At 42.9% G+C, this 8,711-nt stretch overlaps 1 long non-coding RNA gene across 1 annotated transcript in view; it reads left to right on the top strand.

Moving 5' to 3' along the window:
• Positions 1-366: 366 nt before the first annotated feature.
• Positions 367-8,711, top strand: part of LOC147015370 (uncharacterized) — a 49,864-nt gene continuing 41,519 nt past the window's right edge. The window contains exons 1-2 of the long non-coding RNA XR_015050111.1: positions 367-951; positions 3,591-3,658. This is a non-coding gene — a long non-coding RNA (uncharacterized LOC147015370). The remainder of the gene's footprint in view (positions 952-3,590; positions 3,659-8,711) is intronic.

Genomic DNA, 8,711 nt, shown 5'->3' with positions numbered 1-8,711 from the left:
ATCATTTTTCAATTTATACTTCATTCCTCTGGCCTCTTCCCCTTTTTTTTTTACATCGAAAACTCGACACAGGAGGAGAGACCAGTAAGGCCCATCATACACCCCCCCCCATGAACCCCAACCCATACAATCATCCAATCAACGAGTACACTCACCTTCCCTGACATGAAGCTCATCCACACCACGAACCAGATCCAACCCGATATCCACTCAATGGGAAGGGAGAAGGAGGGGGGGGGGCAGATGGGGAGGGCCAAGGCAAAGAGGTACATCACAGACAGGACATCAACATATGGGGATTTTTTTTTGCGTAGGGGGGTGGAAGGGCATTTAGGTGAAGGTTGCATTAACAAAGACGACATGAAATACAACTCAGAGAATCAATATCTCAAGATACCTCGACAGAACGATGTATGCACAATGCCCACAGATCACCCGCTTCAATTTGGTCTACCTCTCATTGCTCTCAATGTCCCCATACCCCAACTTCCTCAATGCTTCTCAGTACCGATCCAATTCCATTTTAAACCAATCTACCATCCCTGCTGCTCCAACCTCAGAAATATCATCCTTACATTAATAATGACTCTCTTTGTGAAATACAAAGAGAGTCAGGACCCCTTCTCAGTAGTACTCTTTTAAGGAATTATCTTTAGTATTGAAAACAATTTTTTAATTCCCTCATTTAATCACGCTGTCAAGTGTTACCTGTTGCTTTAGCAGAACTTCCTGTATTATCTGCTTGTTGTGTCGATTAAACAAACACTACTGACTATGTTTTACCACCCTTTATATATCGCACCATTGTAAACAAACCTTTTTTTTCTTTTCTTGAAAGGTGACAATGTTGAAGAGAACAGTAATTTCCCTGGTGACATCAGCAAACCTCTGGATTGTTTACAGCCAAGTCTGTCTAACCATGACATCTGTCTCCAGGAGTCTTCAAAGCAGGTGGGCACTGAGCCATAGGGAGTTCGAGTAAAACGTTGCATGCGCATGAGTGGAGTAGGTTTGCTATCATTGCCCAGCGGGTCCATGGGTACTCTATGTGAAACAGGCCCTTTTGATGCTGTTAGTTTGGAAAGTGCAAGGAAATGTTTTATGGGAATTGAAAGATATACAATATCGTCGAACAAACATGACTGCCAGAGGAAAAATGAATGTTCAGCTATATCACTGAAACTTTTAATATAGTCCTATGTCAGCCATTCCTTCTGATCCTAGTGATGGTAATTCTAATAGAGCCTTTTAAATCCAGATTATCGCTTTGACTTCATTTTATTTGGATTATAACCCACGTCTATTCATTTCTGCTACTTTACTGGATGTAGGGCTCCACTTGGACCTTCCGGAAACTTGCAATGACAAATATGGAAGTGCCAAATTGAATCCAATCGATAATAATTTGGAATGATTTGATGGGTATGGAGATCAAGCTTTTAGGGAGGGTGGAGATGAAACGACATTTCCACAATGGAGTCCTGTACCAAATTTACTTCCTGTCCATTGACTCAGAGTCACTTTACAGATTTTTACACTTTCACCAGATCTCATTATTATCCCGCACACGCGAAGTGGAAAGTGTGGTTAAGCAATTGCTTAATGTCTGTCCGTCCGTCCATCTGTCCTTATCGGTTTATGATCATCAGTTTGATCGAGGAAGAGCTTATTTAAATCAAATGTTAAATTTTGAACATGAGTAGGACCATGAATTGAAAGACAAGTTTGCCGTTTTACTGGACCTTGTCTCTGAATTTGACTCGATCGCAAATGCGCAGAGAGGAGTGAAATAATATTTTTACTCTACCTGGTTGCTTGGCAGTCAAACAAAATTGAAAATCATTCCAAACAGGAAACTTACTGTTTTTAAGGATGCTATAATGGACACATACAACACACATGAATAGCTAATGTAATGTGATAAATAAGGTGGTGGAAGAGACACTGGAGAAAATATAAAGATGTGGATGTAGAACTTGCGATGGCTGTTGGATCATCAGGAGTATGACAAAGGCGTCTGTTGCATTGCCACATAGAAGAAGGGCAATACGATCCTTAGCCACCTTTATTCGGAGCAGATCTTTCCTGCTTGGAGAGGAAGGTAGGAGATGACATTCTCTTCCAAAATAATCCAGTCGAAAAACCTGCTGCGGAATAAATCCCTTTGCCTCGATTCGTCCCACGAGGCATGGATGAACTAGAGGCTTCGGTCCCGGGTGCTTCATGTAAACATTGATAAATCTGCAATGATTTCTCCCGTATCACTGGTCCACTCAAAGTCCGAGCGAATCGACAATGGTTTCTCCTATAAACCAGTCCACTCAAATGCATTTTTTTTCCTGTTTGGTCCTCAATTCCGACATGAAACATTTTTTTCATCCTTTCAAGATGAGGATCACAGGACTGCAATGACACTTTTGCACTTTGTTGGCAGGACCCCTTGCACAGATATTTGGCTCACATTTACACATAGTTTATTCATTGATCCAGTAATGGCAGCCAACAAATGCTCCACTCTCATTTCTTGTCAACATATCTAACAACTCGATGTTTTTTTTGCACAATGTCAGAACCTTTCGCTGCCTTTTGGCACAATTCATTTTGTCCATCGTTTTACATTTAGGTGCCATTATTAACTGTTGTGTGTCTACTCCATCCATCCATTGGGACCATACTCTGTACAGAGCATCTGTGCTGCTGAAGCGGTCTCCTGAGCTATTGGGCCCAATCCTGAACTGGTCGCCACTCCAACATAGTTTACTCGAATGGCCGAATCATCCAAGCAAGGTGTTACTCATTTTGCCAACCTCAGAAGGATGACAGGCTGAGTCAACCCCACCTGGTATTAATTTAACAGGAAAGCAGGATTTCAACTTGGGACCCAAGGATCTTGAACCCACCACCCTAGCCATTAAGCCAACACCAGATCTTGCAGATCTAATATTACAGGATCTCCGTGTGTCATTTCCTGTTTGATGACGATTAATTGCTAAATTTAGCTTTGTTCCCGTATGCTGGTCTGATTACAACAATTACCAATGCACGAGAAACAACAAAAGGCTCGTAATGGGAGGTAATCAGACACGCAGATGCAAACAATGACTCATCTCAGATCAACTACCGTGATTGGCTGAAATGAAATTCCTCAATGACTAAATCGGAACACAATAGGTTGCTCTCAATTGGTCGAAACCCATGATATTAGAACCCGCAATATTTAATGGTTTAATGCATAGCATTAGAGGGCGTGGCGTGTGGGATGGTACAGTGTCTGGGATGAAGAAGAGGCTGCCATGATGGCTATGTACATCTATGGTGATCAATAAAGCCTCCATCTACCAAACTGTGACTCAACGTCGTCTTATTACAATGTATAAGGCGATGTGCAAACTGCTTCAGTAGCGCGAAACTTCCCGATATTTTTTACTTTTTTATTTTATTTTTTCACAATCTTTAACAAGTTGACTGCCAACTTTTATAGTTATTCACCACTCCCCGTTTGCAAGCCAAGTATGCATGCTGAACATACTTTATTTTCAAATATTATCTTTCTATGATCACATCTAAGTTCATTGCTTATCCACTGCCAGAGGAATCCCCACGTTGTGAGAAAACTTGGAGCAAGCAGTGGGACAAGATTTTCAAATCCATATGCCAGGTAAGACCTCTCTGGTTGGACTATTTTTTTGCACTGAATCGACATAGGTATGACGTCATTGCTGAGTACGACGTGTCTTTTTAAAAAAAATTTGCGACTTGTCATTACCCTTCAACACGGCACGTTGTGAATGGTGATAAAGTGGCAAAACTTTTCATCGAGACTGATAATGACGATCATGATTGTTATATCGATTTATGTTCACCAAACTGTCAGCAGATTGTTTGTTGCGATGTTTGGCATGGCAGCATATTCTGTTTATAATACAATAGCATAATATTTTCCACGAGAATACTCGTATTGGCGGAATATGGTACACCCTGCACTACGAATATTCTCACAGTTGGCAGTTAACGTGTTAAAATCATCATTTTTATAAAAATTTAATTGAAGTACGTATTTAAACACTGTATGGGGTATCATGTTCTATGAACTCTCCAATTTCCCTCGCTGAAGGAGAGGGTATTGAGTTTGGGTCCGTTTGTTTGTCTGTCTGTCTGTCTGTTTGTTTGTTTGTCCGCACAGAACTATCGTGTTTTTCTCTGCAACCGCTTGCTGGATTGACACGAAATTTTCACCATTGGTGCGAATACTCATGTAGAATGTTGTAATTATAATTATGACATCAGAGGTCACGTGATGTGGCAGCCGTGCTGGAAAAACGAAAAAACTTTGGACTTCTGTATCTCTGAAGTCGCACGAAAGAAAAATATTGAAACTTGGCACATGGCCAGTACTCCTCATGAGGAACAAGTGTTGTTTTGACGTCATAGGTGCCTTTGTTATGACTTCATAATTGCATATGCAGAACGTTACATTTGATCAGTATGAAATTTTTTGAGGGTCATCTATGGATAAAATGGTTCACAGAAAAATATATTTGATGATGTCAGCAGCCATATTGTTTTTTTTAACCTTCAAAAATCTTTTTCTCTGAAATTGTTGAAAAGATCGAGCCGAAACTACACCTATGACCGCCTGTCCATGAGGAACAAATTTCACACATGTGATGTCATTGGTACCATGGTTTGGCAGCCATATTGGATTTACCCTAAAACCCATAAAATCTTCTTTTCCAGAACGACTGGACAGATTGAAGGAAAACTTCACACAAATGTTCCCCAAGCCATGAGTGTAGAAGTTTTTTTTTTAGGAATAATTGATAGGTGACATGGTTTGGCAGCCATATTGGATTGAAGAAAATGTTAAATAATGTTTTCTCTGGAACTGCTTAATCAGTCGATATGAAACTTCACAATTATAATCTAGTGGTGATGTGGAATACGGGTTTAAATTTCAACTTGACTGAACGTATGATCTGGCAGCCAACATCATTTAATTTTTCTGCTCTGGGTTCTTTTTAATTTTTTTTTTCAATAAGATTCACTTGGCTGTGCCTGGATAGTTGAGGGTAGAGGAGCAGCAGCTGAAATGTGAATCCTATCTATATTCCTCCTGATGCCTTCATCTTTGCTTTTTGCTTGTTTGTGTTCCTTGTGAATACTCCAATGCAGGACTGTACCTATTTGGTCTTCCATTTGATTTGAATTATTTATTTTAATCCCATTCTAGATTAAACTGAATAATTATAATAATAAAAATACGTCATGGGTCAGGGTCAGGTGTCCGATCAAAGCGGGGTTGCATCAAAGCGGGACGTCTTGGTACCCGGTCATCACTGCCAGCAGTTATAAAGTGGTAGTTCTAATTTTGTCTCTTATTAATTACGTAACACACCAGTACACAAATGCTACACAAAATACACCACATAAAAGAAGTCCTGGCAAGGGTCTGCAATCTCTCATTGCTTTTTTCTTGTTGTCGACTGCAATCACATGGAACTTGCACAATGAAATATGGCAAATTTGGATAATTATACAGGAAGTGTGAAGTGCTGTTTTGCACTTTTTTTACAGCAGTCCCTTGTGCTCAAACTTTCCTCTGAAGGCCATACATGTACAGTACATGAAGTGTAATTGCGTTGTATTTGATATGTGAAGTGCTGTAAACACTATCATATTTAACAGTATACTCTATAGGAATTAATCTGTGGAATGTGCTTGTAAAGTGATCCTTTTTTCAAATGCTCATGGATTGTAATCAAAATACTTGTGGAGTCCTCTACATAGTATTCCAATAGTTATATTTTTTTTAAATGCTCGTATTGCTTTGGGTTTCGTGACATAATTCGACTATTTGGCACACAAAGGAATGCTCAATCTGCCATACTGGGAGAAACTAAGAAAATACATTATCAACAATTCAAATGTTCTCTGGGTAATGTGTGGTTGAATTGTGGAGAGTTAATTAAGTATGATTTCTAAATGCTTTTCAAAGATTACTTACCACTTTACAGCACCACGTAAGCTCAAGTAAACTAGTTGAGATTTCCAGCCTTGTTGTGTTCCTGTAAATCGAGAAGTAGCAGTAGCAATGGAGAGCATGAGCAATTTCACGTCACCTTTAAATGACATTGCACAATACCGCAGGTATTCCTGGAATGATCTCACTGCACCTTCACTCTTATCACTAGCTTATGAGATAGAGAGGGCTAGAGAAAGGGACAACTCCCAAATATGAAGGGACAACTCCCGAACTCTCTCTCTCTCTCTCTCTCTCTCTCTCTCTCTCTCTCTCTCTCTCTCTCTCTCTCTCTCTCTCTACCTCTCTCTCTCTCTCTCTACCTCTCTCTCTCTCTCTCTCTCTACCTCTCTCTCTACCTCTCTCTCTACCTCTCTCTCTACCTCTCTCTCTACCTCTCTCTCTCTCTACCTCTCTCTCTCTACCTCTCTCTCTCTTTGCTTCTCTCTCTCTCTCTCTCTCTCTCTACCTCTCTCTCTCTCTCTCTCTCTCTCTCTCTTTCCCCTCTCTGTCCCCCTCTCCCTCTCCCTCTCCGTCTCCCTCTCCCTCTCCCTCTCCCTCTCTCTCTCTCTCTCTCTCTCTCTCTCTCTCTCTCTCTCTCTCTCTCTCTCTCTCTCTCTCTCTCCCTCTCTCTCCCTCTCTCTCCCTCTCTCTCCCTCTCTCTCCCTCTCTCTCCCTCTCTCTCCCTCTCTCTCCCTCTCTCTCTCTCTCTCTCTCTCTCTCTCTCTCTCTCTCTCTCTCTCTCTCTCTCTCTCTCTCTCTCTCTCTCTCTCTCCCTCTCTCTCTCCCTCTCTCTAACTATCTCTCTCTCTCTCTGACTATCACTTTCTCCCTCTCTCTATGTATACCAACCTCTCTCTTCTGCATCTTTTTTTTTGTATGCCTTGTCGAGGCTCATGTGAGAGCTAACACACACCGCACATCATGGGGACATGAGGCAAGAGGGGAGGGAGTGGGAAGGACAAAAACAGTGGGGAACAGAGATATTAAGAGATCTGTGGAAGGGAGAGGGATGGGACGGGGAACATGGGGAATAGAAGATGGACATTACAGGGACTTTCAGGAAGGAAAGCAGGGAATTTGAAGGAGTTGGGCTTGGGTGGATTATCGGGGGTAGAAAAGATCGAGGATTTGGATGGGGGATGATAAGAGGTGGTGGTGGACAGCTGTATTGAAGGCCTGGAGGGAAGAATGGGAATGAATAGAGTGAGGGAGTTTATTCCAAAGGCAGGAAAAAAGAGGAATGAAAGAGTAAAGGTGGGCAGTGATTCGTGATTTTGGTAGTTTTACTAGAAGGGGGTTGTTGGCGGACCTTGAGCGCCCTGCGGAAATGTGGTGGGGACAAATCGCAGAGAGAGCAGGGGGTGCGAGGCTGGAGAGGAGACGGTAGAAGACTGAAAGACCACTGACCAACCTGTGGTGAATGAGTGAGAGGCCCAAAGACTCAGCCTCATTGCGGGAGATGCCAATCATCCGAAATGCCTTGGTTTCTACAGCGTGAAGCCGAGAAAGGTGGGACGCAGTAGCACCAGTCCAGAGGGGAGAGTAGTACTCCATCAGGCTGTGGACAAAAGCTTTGTAAGTGGTCAGGAGTTCAGGTGGGCTGAAGAAGGACTTTGCACGATGGAGGATTCCCAGTCGGCGACTGGCTTTGGAGGCGAGGTTTGAAATGTGGCTTTCCCAGGAAAGGTCATGGCAGATAGTGAGACCCAGAAGCTTAAAAGAAAGGACTTCTTCCAGAGGATTGTTGAGAAAGTGGATGGGGGGGGGGGTTCTAAACGGTCCTTTTGAAGAGACATAGTGAGAGTGTGAGATTTGTCCGGATTGAAAGACATGTTCCACGTGTTGGACCAGTTTGTGATTTTATCCAGATCTGCAGTGAGCGAAGAAGCTGCTGCTTGCCGGTCTGAGGGATGGCTGATGGTACGGCAGATGGTGGAGTCATCAGCAAAGAGATATAGAGGATTTTCCACAGAGTCGGAGAGATTATTGATGAAAACCAGAAAAAGAACAGGGCCCAGAATGCTACCTTGAGGAACTCCAGCCTGGACAGGAAGAGGGGATGAAAGAACTCCATTTAGGGCCACACGGTGACTGTGACAGGAGAGGAAGCCTGTGAGCCATGAGTGGAGATGGCCTTGGATACCATAGGAAGAGAGTTTGGTGAGCAGGGCAGGGTGCCAGACTGTGTCAAAAGCATGTGATATGTCCAGGGATACGGCTCAGATTTCCTGTCTGGCATTGAGGACTTCCATCCATTATTGGGAGAGCAGACGCAGCATATCCAGGGTAGAGTGACCTGGTCTGAATCCAAATTGATGATCAGAAATCAAGCCATTGGAGAAGAGGAAGGATTTGTTGTCTGAAGCGATGATGGATTCCATAACCTTGCTGATGATCGGGAGAAGGCTGATTGGTCTGTAGTTGCAGGGATCTGTTTTTGCTCCTTTTTTGTGCAGGGCAGTGATGTTTGCTGATTTCCAAGCAGATGGCAGATGACCTTGAGCAAATGAGAGGGTGAATAGAACAGAGAGAGGGTGAGCAAGAGCAGAAGAGCAGGCTTTGAGGACCCGTGGGCTGATGCCGTCTGGACCGGTTGCAGAATCTGAGTCGAGGTTTGACAGCAAGCTCTCCACCTTGTCAGGAGAAAAGGGCACAGAGTCCAGGGACAGTTGGGTGTGACTGGGTAAGG

Source organism: Eptatretus burgeri, chromosome 12 (genome assembly GCF_056783735.1).
Source record: "Eptatretus burgeri isolate ZD-2024b chromosome 12, Ebu_testis_v1, whole genome shotgun sequence".
NCBI lineage: Eukaryota > Metazoa > Chordata > Myxini > Myxiniformes > Myxinidae > Eptatretus > Eptatretus burgeri.
The sequence above is the reverse complement of the archived record's forward strand: the minus strand, read 5'-3'. Positions and strand labels throughout refer to the sequence as shown.